Raw genomic sequence first — 13,583 nt, 5'->3', positions numbered from 1 at the left:
GCAGATAAACAATAAGGGTATTGTTTATGTTATTTGCTTGAATAACTTATCCCAAGGAAAAGAAACATGGATATAAATTTATATATGTATATATATGATATTCAAGCAAATAACATATATGTTTATATCCATGTTTCTTTTCCTTGTGATAAGTTAATGTAAATAAAGTTGTATATAGTTAAGTCCCCTGACTGTCCTGGCCTGGTTCTATAGGGACGGAGGGAAACTGAGCGGTCTGCCGTTCCCTCACAGCAAACCTGCCAGCTAACAATTCCCTTTAGTTGGAGAAGGGGAGTATATACCCGAGGACACCTGGGCTACATAACTTTAATAATACCATGATTTTCTGCTGCTTCCAGTGATAAAGCAGTGGCAGTCCCCAGGTCTCCCCTGCTCTTTCTGTGGCATATAATAGAAGTTGTTATAGGGAACTTTTCATTTTGATATGCTGAAGGGATTGGAGCAGATATTCTTGTGGACCCTTTTGGAAGAGGGGCTTGCCTTTGGGTTGTCTGCAAAGGTGCAGCAGTTGACTCAGTACCCCAGAAGGCCCCTTCCAGTTGTACAAACATTTAAACACATCTACTGCTTAAGGTCTTGCTTGAGAGTTGGTTTAAAGTTCAGGTTGTTCTTTATTTTATTTGAACTTGTTCATTCATCCCTAATGGAATTAGGATCAGAGTGGTTTTTAAAAGTCCGTTTTCTTCAATTGCTGCATATTTCCTACCTGAAGCTCTAATCCTCAAAGTCATCACAACTGGTTGCTATGGGACAGGGCTGTGCAAAGATTTGGTCCTTGTTTTGATTTGGCAGAGATTCGGCCCAATTTGGTGGATGAATCTCCGAATCCAAATTGAATCAGAGGACCCTTTAATCTCTCCAAAACGAATCAGAACCCTCCAAATAGATTCAGAGAGATTTGGAAAGATTCAGTGATTTGGACATAGACACAACTTTAAATGTTTTTTCTATGTATTCCTAGGTAGCAGGCGGCTTGTGAATGCTGTGATGCTGAGGCGGGTGGAGTGTCCCACAGGAGTGCGGGGGGCTCCCCAGTGCGCGTGGCAGCAGACCTGGAAGTGGATCAGCAGCACTTCCAGTCCACTTCTGAGTCTGCCAGGGAGCGAGCAGGGGGCCCCCCCTGTGCCCTTGCGGCTCAGCGACTGGTGCCTTCTGGGTCTGGGGGGGCACCTGGGGCCCCCCCGCAGCTGATCACCAAGCCAAGGGGCAGAGAGTGGGGGCAGCACACTCCCTGGCAGACCCAGAAGCGGACCAGAAGTACTTCCAGTCCACTTCTGGGTTCGCTGCCAAGCACACGGGAGGCCACCCTGTGCTTCTGTGGGATGCTCCATCCATCCCAGCATTGCAGCATTCACGAACTGTGCCTGGTACCTCAAGATATGTAGAAAAACATTTAAAGCTGTGTCTATGGCCGAATTGCTGATTCTCCGAATCAGCATTGAATCTTCAGATTCGGATTTGGCTGAATCGAATCAGGGACAGTGATCCGAATCAACTAATTGAATCACTGTCCCTGATTCGGGCTCAATCTGAATCCGAATTGAATAGGGCTCATTTTGCACACCCCTATTATGGAAGTGACTGAAACGTCAAAGAGAGGATTATGGTTTCAGGTGAGATAAAAAGGCAGCAAGAGCAGGCTAGCTTCTTAAGTCCAGTGTTCCTCTGAAGAGCAGCCTTGCAGATGGCATTGCAAGGCTCCATTTTTTTTTTGGCTTTCAAAGACTCACATCTGGCTGGATTCTCTCCTATTCAATTCACATCACTAAGAGCTGGACTAGTTAAAAATTCTGTTGGTAAGCTAGTGAATAGAATCTAACAGGGTACGTCTACACGAGACACTTACTGTGCATTAGTCTAATAACATTGCACAGTTGCATGTGTTATTAGGCTAAAAAACCATGCTAATAGCTTACTGTGCAGTGTTATTAGGTTAATGTGCAGTAAGTGTCACAAAATAACCATGCGCTGACTCTACTGTGCAGTAACTCTAGTTCATTAAGCAAGTACTAAACTAAATGCAAAGTAACTAAGGTGCATTAATGAATGTGTAGACACGCCCACAGTCTTCAATGGCCATTTTTGTCCCATAGCACTAGCATGAAACAAAACAACAAAAAATGTATTATAATCTTGTTTTGTCACTATAGTTGATGGCAGGGCTCTACAAACCTTAAGCTAAATCGAAAGAAGGCAGTGTAATTCTAAAGTTAAGAATGAACCTACAAAGACTTTTCAATGACATACACAAAAGAGTGTGAATTAATATAGGTTTTGTTATTTTGATAGCTGTGTGTAGAGCAGTCTTTACATTCAGTAAATATCTCTGCTAGTACTCCCATTCATTACAAGGACATTACTCATTACAAGGACATTACTACTAAGCATAATTAAGAGTCACAGAATCTGGCCCACAGTGTCTTGAGCATTGTCTGTGTTCTAGTATAAGACTGAGTACTGTTCTGAGGGTAGGTTCTTAGATACATTTTAAAAACCTAGATTTATTCATGATTACTTTGATCATGGTCTTACAAAATCATGCTAAAGAATAAGTGAAGAATATAGCATGGTTTGGCTATCCAGGATCTTTGAAGGAATATCTCTGTCTGCTAGCACTAGTTAGGGAAGCTGTGTTAGTAGCAACTGTACTTGCTCTCAGATGCTCTAAACAGACTGTTGCTAATGCAATTTTAACTGGAGAACAGCCAGGGTCTCAGCATCCAGTGGAAGGAATGGACCATGTAAAAGGTTTGCCTTTGTTTCTAGAATAACATTTAGATAAAAGTGCTGTATGCAGATATACTCTGTGAGGTAGAGTTTACCTGCTCTATGCACAATGTGAATCACTTTCTCATTTGTTCTCCTTTTGGCCATATACACTGTATAGGGTGGCCATCAATACTGATAAATGCAAGGTACTCCACCCCTGGGGAAAAAACCCTCAGCATACTTATAGGCTCTGCAGTGCTACGCTTGCTAGCACCACTGCTGAAAGAGACTTGGGGGTCATGATTGACCACAAGATGAACATGAGCCACCAATGCAATGTTACAGCTGGTAAAGCAAACAAAACCCTGACTTGCATCTATTGATGCTTCTCAAGTAAATCTCAGGATGTCATCCTCCCACTGTACTTGGCCTTGGTGAGGCTGCAGCTGGAGTGTATATATATATATATATATATATATATATATATATAGTCTATGTCCTTACTCTTTTAATGGTTTTGTTATAATAATAAATCTGCATATAGTTAAGTAACTGATTGACTGGACCTGACTCTATAGGGGACAGAGGCAGCCGCTGGGCTGTTGTGTTCCTCTGCAGCACACTACCCTGCCAATAATTGCCTCAATTGGAGAGGGAAGTACAAACCCATGTACACCCAGGCTACATTTTGGGGGCTCGTCCAGGATTTTATTGGCAGGAGCTTAATTTTGTGACGTGCTCTATACCCCTATAGAGTCAAGCAAGGAGAAAACATGTCCCAGGCACCAGGAAGAGATGATGCCAGGAAACCTCCTGGAACCAGTGGGGCAACACCCTTGCCCAGCATCACCCAGGAATGGGTTGTGGCTATGCAGCAGGTCCTTAGGGAGGTGGCCAGCTCCTCCGATGATCGGGATGCATATAAAAAACTAAGAAACTTTTCTAGGAACCTCCCAGTCCCTACCGGAGATGAGGGATTTGAATCCTGGGTTGCCCATGTGCAAGAGACTCTCATGACATGGCAAATACCAGACAAAGAAAAACATCATCATCTTCTGGATGTGCTGCAAGAACTGGCATTTGAGGTAATCAGGACAGCCAAGCTCTAGAACCCCAGCATTACCACTCAACAGTGCCTCCAGATACTGCAAGATGTGTTCAGACAATCCACCCAGGGCGGAGGGGCCTATATGAACTGCTCAGCACCTTCCATTGCAAGGGTGAGGCAGCAGACCCAGAAATGGACCGGAAGTACTTCCGGTCCACTTCCCAGTTCACTGCCGAGCACATGGAGGCCACATCCCCACCCGCGCTCCTGTGGGAAGCTTCATGCGCCCGAGCATCGCAGCATTCACGAGCCATGCTGGTACCTCAAGGTATGTAGAAAAAACATTTAAAGCTGTGTCTGTGTCCAAATTACTGATTCTCTGAATCAGCATCAAATCTTCAGATTCGGCCAAATCGAATCAGAGACAGTGATCCAAATCAATGAATCAAATCACTGTCCCTGATTTGGGCCAGATCCAAATCAAATAGGGCCCGCTTTGCACACCCCTATATAGTATGCGAGTTGGATGCTGCCCACAAGTGCACTAGACAGAGGAACACCTGGTTTGTGAAGCCCTCCAGGGCTCAGGTGCCAAGCTGCTCAGAGCTCTCTAGATTTAGGTGATTGTGCACTTATATCCAGCTGCAGAAATTCATAGATATGTAGGCAGCCTTCTTAGTAGAAACTCAGGCATTTAGAAATTTAGATAGTCACAGCTAGGCAGTGAATGGACAGTGAATTTGGGGATTTAAAGTTAAGTTTTAGAATACTGAAGTCCAAAGTCCCTATGTGGATCTACCCTCAAAGGCCTAAAGTGAGTATGTTACAACTGAAATGGTATCTTAAAAATAGACTGGGAGGCTTCACAGTGTAGCTCTTCTCTGAGCAGTAACTCTAACTCATTCATGATTTCTATATCAAAAGTGTTCAGATGACAAAAAGTACTTAGCCCATAACACTGCAAACTTTGCCTAGCCTTGAAGAGTCACCTTGTGTTCTTTTCACCTTATTCCTCATGATCTATATATTCTGTTGGCTAAATCAGGCCCTCAGTAACACCTGGGCAAGCCAAGGCCCCCAAATTTACCTCAATGAAACCTGTGCAGGCCTATTGTCCTGAGTGGGTTAACACAGGCAAAACCCAGTGGAACTCAGTGAGCAGTCCAGTGGAGGTACCAGATGAGGGAGAATCCACAGCTCATTCTCCCTTGGTGATGTTGGGTCTGCAGGACTGAGTCAAGTGAAAAGAAAAGCAAATGCAGATGAACATTTCATTTTTATAATGAAAGTCAGATGATTTAATTAACATACCTGGGGAAATACATACATCAAGTGCCTTTCTATTATGTAGTCTCCCTAGAGTCAAACTGGAGTTTAATGATTCTGGAATGGAAGATCTACAATAGAAGTGGGACAGAAACTCTCCCAAGGTATGTTATTAATGTGAATATTGTTTTTTCTTTGTTACGTTTTATTTGTTTTTCAGGGTCTATACTTTGATGTGATAAGTCTGTGGAGAGAGCAAATTGGAATGTTTATTTTTTACACATTGTTATGTTGAAAATTTAAAACTTAAAATTCTCTATGGAAAGCAGGCACTTTTTACACACGCTCACATGCAGTTGTTTAATTTAAAGCCAAATTTTCTGTGGAAAAACACTTTAGATGGAAAACCTATTCCTGTTCTTGATCTTTCAAAGGAACACCAAGGAGATACTTAAGAAGAACAGTTTGTTTGTTTTGTTTTTTCATTAGTATGCAGTAATCTTTTATGTTAAATCTCAAAGCACTTTTATTTGTGACCACTGAATTGTTGTATCTCTTGAAACCCCAACACTGCTTAAGCAGTTGGATAATTGGTGCGTTTGGTATGTGAGCTGGCAGGGTGTAGTACCACTTCCTTGATGGAAAATAAGCTTCATTTTTTTAAATTTATAAAACTAACAGAAACTAAGCCACGTCGTTATCAGAACAATAATATGCACCTGTAAACAAGTGCAAACTTGCCAAACTAGTGTTGCCACTGCTCACTGCAAGCTCTTTGCTTACCATCAGGTTGAGAGTCAGACCCTATATGCCATGTAGGGACTAATAGGGGACTTCCAAAGAGTGTCTCTGAAAAGCACAAGTTTGGAAAGCACTATTAATTTGCAAGAGGATAGATTTATTACTCTGTTCCCATGGAAGGGCTGACTTGACCTCAGGCTCATTCAGCAACACCTGACTTGCTTGCTCTGCAGCCCATTTAAGTGAATCATCTGTCTCCCTGTTATAAAATAACCCAACGGATAACAAAACAATACCCAGTATTCAGTGCTACAGTTATATGTGTTTCTTATCCCAAACATAGGTACATTCCTTTTATCTCTCCGTTTTCCTCCCCTAAGCAGACCTCTGCTGAGATTCCCTTCCCTTTGCCACATTTGTAACGGCTTAGGTATTCCTGCAAAAGCCAATGCAGTTAACCGGAGAAATCCCCTGGCATGGCAATAAAAGAATGAAGGTTACATATTAGCAGAAATGAACATAAAGTGCTGTTGACCCACAGGCCCTCACAGAAAATTTACTTGGGAGCCAGCTGATAAACTCATTACTCAAAACTCTTCCATTTGGTTTTTCTCTGTAAACTTAGATTGGTTGGAAAGGGATTTCTTAAGTTTTATATCTGTATCTCAGTGGTTGGCCTTGGACCCCTAAATACTCTGTCAGATCTGCGCGCATCTATTAGTTTAGGCATCCTGACATCTTCAAAAACACTGCTTAGATGATTACCTAGAGGAACCACAGTCCCATAAGTACCTAAGGGGGTGTGTCTACTTCTCTGTTATGGTACAGGCCTTGGTATACTGCCCTGGGTGTGCTGCTTTCCAAACTGGCAACAGTGTAGCTGCCTTTGTCTATTTGCATCAATGCATTATCTGATTCTACCTCTCAGTAGAGTGTGCACAGCCCTGTACTAAAGCAACTACGTGACTTCTGGTTTGGGAAGTGGTATAGGTATATATGTAGCAACACAGTGTGCTATCACTAAGCAGTATAAACCTCCCCCAGTTTCTCTGTCAGGCCTGCACTAATGCTAGCCCACACTTAATGAACTGCTCAGGTCAAAGTGGAATTTCCAGCTAGATGCTCCCCACCCTATCTGTCAATGGGGCATAATCCCATTGCATGCTCAAAGCATGCTTAAAATCAATGTAGCCCACATAAAACTGCCAGGGAGGTGCATGTTTCAAATGACTTGTCTGTAGTGTGGGACACATAGGTTCAAGTCTGGCCTCTGCCTGATTTGCTAGAAGGCTTTGAACCTGCTTCTTCCAGGTGAATGCTCTGGGCTTTGGGTATCTTGTGATGGGTTTTTCCCAATCTCTCCTGTTGAAGCTATTATACTTTTAAAAAATGATTGCATGTTTGTGGGAGCTGAGACTTGAATCAGTCTTGAACATCCCAGGTGATCAGGCTTCAGTGTCAGTGTAATTCTCCTCACTCTCTGGCCCATTGAACACTTACTTCTACAAAACAAAACATTCCCTAGAGGCAAGATGGAGACAGGCCCAGAATCTGTAGCAGACTGCAGGTGAACGTGCTCACCTGGGCTGTAGCCTTACAAGTGTGCCCCAAAGTGGGCAGGGAGGGTTTGAATCCAAGTCTCTTCCATCCCTTAAGGGGGAGGGGTACACCAGCCACTTGGCTGTTGCTAGTTGGGACTAGCTTTGTTTTTCACAGAGGTGCAAACCAGGTTGAGGTACTTAACTCCAAAAAAAAGGGGTATTGCTGAGAGTCTCACAGGGGAGAAGGTCTCTTTTGGGCCAGAGAAAGGCACTTATTTCTAGCCAAGACAATCACTTGGGTGCCCATGCCTTACCCCAATACAGCTATGTTGGGCCTGTACTAGAGCAGGAGTGAAAACGTCTGGAATATATTTTTGCCATTAGAATGTAATTATGAACATCCACACACGCAGGCTGCCTGATTTAAGACTTCGAGAGACTATTCATCATTTAGAATATTTTTTCAGAGTGAAGCCTAAGTACTCTTTACTATGAAATCTGGGGGAAAGAGAGCTCTCTTCTGTCCATTGAGTAACAGCATAGTTGTTGCATTGTGGGAGTTCACTGCAAATCATAGTGTTCTTATAGTAACTGCATAAGCACTGCCTGTCACCTCTGCAACCCTCCTAAGCTTATTTACATCATATTTTGTGGGCGTTTTATCCTTTCCCTTGTTAAGCAAAAACACAAGCCCTAACTGCACCCTTAAAGCTAAACTACATCAAAGGCAGAAGGACTGTGGGTGCAGAAAGGTAGGGCTCAGTATGAGTAAAGGTAACAGGGTCTGGCTTTAAGTAAATCAGTTACATCATGCATTATAACAAGTAATGAAGGGGAACAAGCAAACCATAGCTTTTACTAAAGTCATTGCCTTTTGGTTTGCTCAGACCAGATTCTCCACAGAAGTATGAGGGTAAGTGAAAAACCTGGATAGCAGCAAGCATAGGCAGTAGTCTCCAAATTTTGTTTAGGATGTATCATGCAGTGAGGCAATGACAACAGCTGAAACAAAACAAAACAAAACAAAACATGGTGTGTCTCCAGTGCAACATAAACCAGATGGCAGTTTTATGTGTGCTTCTGTAGCTACAACTAGACAAGCTAGTTAAGCAAATACCAACTGATAACTAATTACATTTGTTGAATAATAGTTAAGCAATATTTTCTCCTTTTGTAGCTTGATAAAGTCTAATAAAGTTTTCTAAGTGTCTGTGGATAGTTGGTTAACTGACTTTAGGAAATCTGAATTGAATGCATATTTAAGAGGTTTAATTTAGAGTTCCACATAACTGCTGGATATTTTTATCCTCATGCCAAGTGGAGGGAATGTGATCCGCATCTTCTCCTTTAAGAGTGTTCCTCTTGGTTTTTCATGGCTTAATGCAGGTGACTCTTCCCTGCACAAGTGTCAGCTGTGTTGCTACAACAAACATTTATTCATATTGCCTATTTCTTTAGGTCTGCATGGTTGGCTTATACATGGCAATATTGACTGCTTGTAACCTACCAGTGCATTACAGTCAGCAAATGACCTGTAGTAATAACGAATTTTTGTTCAGCTATAGTTAAAAGAAGAAAAAAAAAAGTAATTTTTTTCCCAGATGATTTTTGGGCCCACCTAAGTGGTGGTGGTGGTTGTTGTTGTTTTGGGGTGGGTGGGGGGGAGGCATTGTTTTGTTTTTTCATCAAAATGGTAACCCCCTCAATTTCCCTTTGTATGTCAAATATTTATACTTTTTTTTTTTTATCATACATGTTTAACTGAACCTGAAAACAGAACATGGAACATTTTAAAGTTAAAATTCAACATGACAGTGTTTTGAAAAGCTGAAACCCTTCATTCAGAAATGGAGGCAGTTAGCTGTGTTTGTCTGAAGTCAGGCAGAAAGTAGGGCAGGTCTTTGGTGCTAGAGGAGGGTCAGACTAACTGTTCTTGAAGGTGCCACCCTGCCTGAAACACTGTAATAGAGCAGCTAAGGGGTAGAAGGGCTCCAGACTAGTGTTCTGTTCCCAGCTCTGTTGCTAAATTTGCTTGCATTGAACCAGATCCTACTCAACAGGGCTCCTTGCAGAGCAACTAGCTATTTGACCTGAATTAATGTTGCAGCCTCCAGTCTATATGACTTGGGACAAATCATTTTAATCCCCCTAGACCAGAGCTGTTGAAAATATGGGCTGCAGACCAAATCCAGCCCATGTGGGCTCTCCTCTGGTCCCAGTGCTACCCCTGCATCTGAGAAGACCCACAGGGGGCATAGTGCATGCTGGACCAGCCCCATGAGCACCAAACATGGTGTCCACCTCAGCCATTCTCAGTCTGTGCTGTATAATCATGGGGTACTTCTGGCATGAATCCCAGACCAGCCGGGGTGGGCATCGTGCCCCACACAGTGCCCACCCTGGCCAGACTGCACTACATGAGGTGCCCGCTCTAGGATGCGCACTGCACATGGTGTTCACCCTGGTAGTTCTGGGATCTGTGATGCATGCAGCCCCAGATGCCATATGGGTCCCAGACCAGATGGAGCGGGTACCCAATCCAGTATGCTGGGGGAGAGGGGAGGGGATTTGGCCCATAGATCAGTGCTGTGCTATTCTTCCAGCCAGGGGGCCAGATGACACTCCTACCCTAAGCCACTGCAGCATGTGGAATTCCTCCAAGGTAAGAAGACAAGAAATGTGAGTCCCACAAAGGGGGACTAGGGACTTACTGGTAGTGACTCAATGGATGTCACTGGCAAGTCAGGTTATTGAAGCTCGCACCTTTACAAATGAGCCAATTTTCAATCCCAGCAAGCTGACTGATGCTGTACAAGCCAGAAAGGCAGCTACCATCCTAGAGACCTTTGTCTCTAGATAATAGGTAAAGACAAAACAGAGGTATGGGGATCCAAAATGAGATAGTAACCTAAACTGATTGTGGAGTTAATATTTGGTTTAACAGAGCAAATGAATGGCATGAACTAGTGCTAATCAGCCACTTAAAGAAGTGAGTCTATAGCAGAGATCTGAATGAGGCATTAGGGCAGCCAGTTAATTCTACAGATATTAGGAGGCCACCTGGGGTGGACTGCACTTTAGTTAATTGCCACTTAGCTTGGAGTGATAAGAGGGGGCTTAGGCTGGCTTTTTGCATGTGTGAATTGCACTGGGAGGTGGATAAAGGGCAGTGTGGAAGATAGTATGAAGATAAACAGAAGGAAACCAGTTGCCTTGAGGTGATGGGTGGGGAGCTGGAAAAGTCATTATCATTGGGAGAATGAAGGGAGTGAGATAGCAGGGTGTTTTTAACCCTGTTTCATATGCATCTGTAGTACTTGAGGGGGAATTGCATCTTGATTCAATGCTAGAGAAAAAAGGCACTTCTAGCTAAGAAGAAAATTATCAGTCCAAACCAGGGTTTCAGTTTGCCTTTTGAGCAAGTTAACATTGTAAATCTTTGTAGGTAAATGCTTGTACTAGGTAACAGTTAAGCCACACCAAAAACCATCCTAATGGTTTCTGAACCTGTAACCACAATAGTTTTATTATAAACTCTTGCATTTCATCTAACAATATCCATTTCCTCTGCCTGTTGTACTATTTAAAAAAGGACCTGTTTTGTTTTGTTTAAAACCTCTCTTTATCTTTAAAAAAAATAGGTGTGTGTGATGGGTTTGAACCTAAAATAAGGAAAATGGCTCAAAAGAAAAATATTTAAGGGCTCTTGGACTAGGTAAGGGGTGATATGCATTTATAGATGTGCTCTGGGAGGTGGGAGAGGATGATGCTTTAATTAGCGCAGCTCTGAGAACCAAGTAATTAAATGCACCCAGAGCATCACGTGTGTCAGCGTCCCCATGCTGAAAAATGGTGGCGGGGTGCTTTGAACTAAAGCTCATCAAATCAGCTTTAGTTTAAAGTTCCCTGCTATCATTTTTCAGCATGGGAACACTGATGCACATGGTGCTGGAGTCCTGCTGGAGTGAGGCAATTACCACGTTCCAGCAGACTCAAGCTCTGACGTGCTATAATTGCAGCACATCAGAGCAGCCTCGCTGCATGTGCATAGGAGCCCTTATTGGCTTATATCTGGATTTTTCAGGAAGTCATTTTGTAGTTGTCTCTGGCAGCCTCTGTGAAATGAATGACGAGTCTCACTCTGATTCCCAGTAAACCATTTGCCACATCCCACAAGCCCCCATTGCAACAGCCAAGAACTGGATGGGTGTGCAGAAGGAACTACTTTCAGCTCAGAGGTGTATGCTTACTAGCCTAAAATAATTTATCCCCAACAAGACTTTCCTATCTTTCACACTGCTCCTGATCTTTTTTTCCTACCATTACTGCCAGTTGTCAGCTACGTGACACTTCCATGACCCATTTCACAGCAGGGACTCATGCAGACGTGTCCTATGAGGAAATACCCTTTCACAGAAGTGTCATTTGCATCTTAGATTTAACTGACAGAAAAATAATGCCATAAAAAGGAAATCTAGATGGCACTGGCAAGGAAACCAGAAAGTGCCTTTTTTTCCCACATTGTCTTGCCAGTGAATAGCTTTCTCCTGGAATGAAAAAACAGTATCTGTCCTTTAAAAGTGAGACATACCCAAGTAGATTCTTTACTCGTTTAGTAGAGGACTTCTTCTGGGAAAGGGGTCTGGATTTCTTCTAGGGGTCTGGAACTTCGATTTTAAATTGGGGGGGGGGGGGGAAGAGGAAGGCTTCATTTGAAAAATTCTGCTTTTAATTTGAAAAAATCCTGCCAGCATTGCCATAGATGTTTTTAGCAGCAACCAGTAAAAATGAGAGATCTTTTCCTGGAAGTGAAAGCATGTGCTTTGGCCACAGAGGTATCCTCATGTTCTCTTCCTGCCAGCTACACAGTAATGATAACACCATAGACCAGAGCTGGGCTTATATGTGTTCACATAGAAGCTTTGGCCATTGTGCACACTTCAGGTTCTTTTGGTGTAATGAGGAATGAAATTCATCTGTTTCCAATCTCTCCTGCTACCACCATTGCAAGTTCAAATGTAAAGAAGCAAATGTAAGAGTAATTGTACCAATTTGTGAAAGTTATGGGTAAGTCAAGAGGTTGGAGGGAAAAAGGGGGAAATACTTTGATGGACACAACAGTGAGCTGGTCAGAAAGCGTGTTATGACTATTGGATTACCTCCCCAAATTTTTCAGATACTGTAATAGAAATACCTATGATACCTAAAATTTACCATGTGTCTATTTAGCGCATTATAGATTTCTTACAGTAATGCCCTTTATTGGACCAACTGTATAGCTGGATAGAGTTAGACAAGGTTTTGAATACAAGACCTTCTTTGCTACCATAACACAGATGATACCAAAATCCACTGCTGAAAAAGAACAAAGCATATCTAACTCTATCCCAACTATGCATTTGGTCCAATAAGGTATCGTCCTAATCGTCCTGTATCTCTCTCTCTCAGTTTCTGGACCATCATGGCTACAATGTCATTCTAACTCTATTATAACATTACAGATTGAATTTAGGCTTGTAAAAACAATCAGTATTGTTTGTTCTTATCACGTATTTTGAGAGATTTTTTTTTTAAATGCCAGATGGTAGAGTTGCAATTACACAAGAATATCAAGACTAAATCAGAATCAGACCAAATTTTTTACTTTTACATTTCCAAGGAAAGCTTGAGATGTGATTGTCTATTCTAATGGCTCGGAAAATCCAGAAGACTAATAAAAAGAGACAAAGTCCTTAATCAAATATTTAATACAGTGCATAACAAACTGAATAGCTTAATCTAATTTTGTGACTTTTTTGGGTTCGTAATTCACAGTTTTGGATTTTAATATTTTAAAGCAGTGTTAGAAAGTGGTTTAAACTAGTTAATAGGACACATGACACAATACAAAATTGACTGGGGTAATAAAATAATGATGGTGGATTTTTTAATTACTGTATTTTAAAAAATACTGAAACAAATGCTCAAGACTTGTAATTAATGCAACTCTCCCCCTCGCCCCCCAAGAATAAGTAATAGAAGTAGCAACAAAATAAATCCTGGAAGCTGAAAAAGTTAACTGCTAGGCTGTTAATTACTAACTGCAGCTTTCCTATTGACCTCCCTCCCCTCTCTCCCTTTGAGCAAGATGCTTAAGAATCCTGATCCTTCACATTATATTCATGTATGAGCTAAACTGTAAGCAGTTCCATTTTCTTAACTGACTAGTCCTCATTGGCTATTTGTGCTCAAAATAAAGCATGTAAATGTTTGAGGAT

Source organism: Alligator mississippiensis, chromosome 1, assembly GCF_030867095.1.
Source record: "Alligator mississippiensis isolate rAllMis1 chromosome 1, rAllMis1, whole genome shotgun sequence".
Lineage (NCBI taxonomy): Eukaryota > Metazoa > Chordata > Crocodylia > Alligatoridae > Alligator > Alligator mississippiensis.
The sequence above is the reverse complement of the archived record's forward strand: the minus strand, read 5'-3'. Positions refer to the sequence as shown.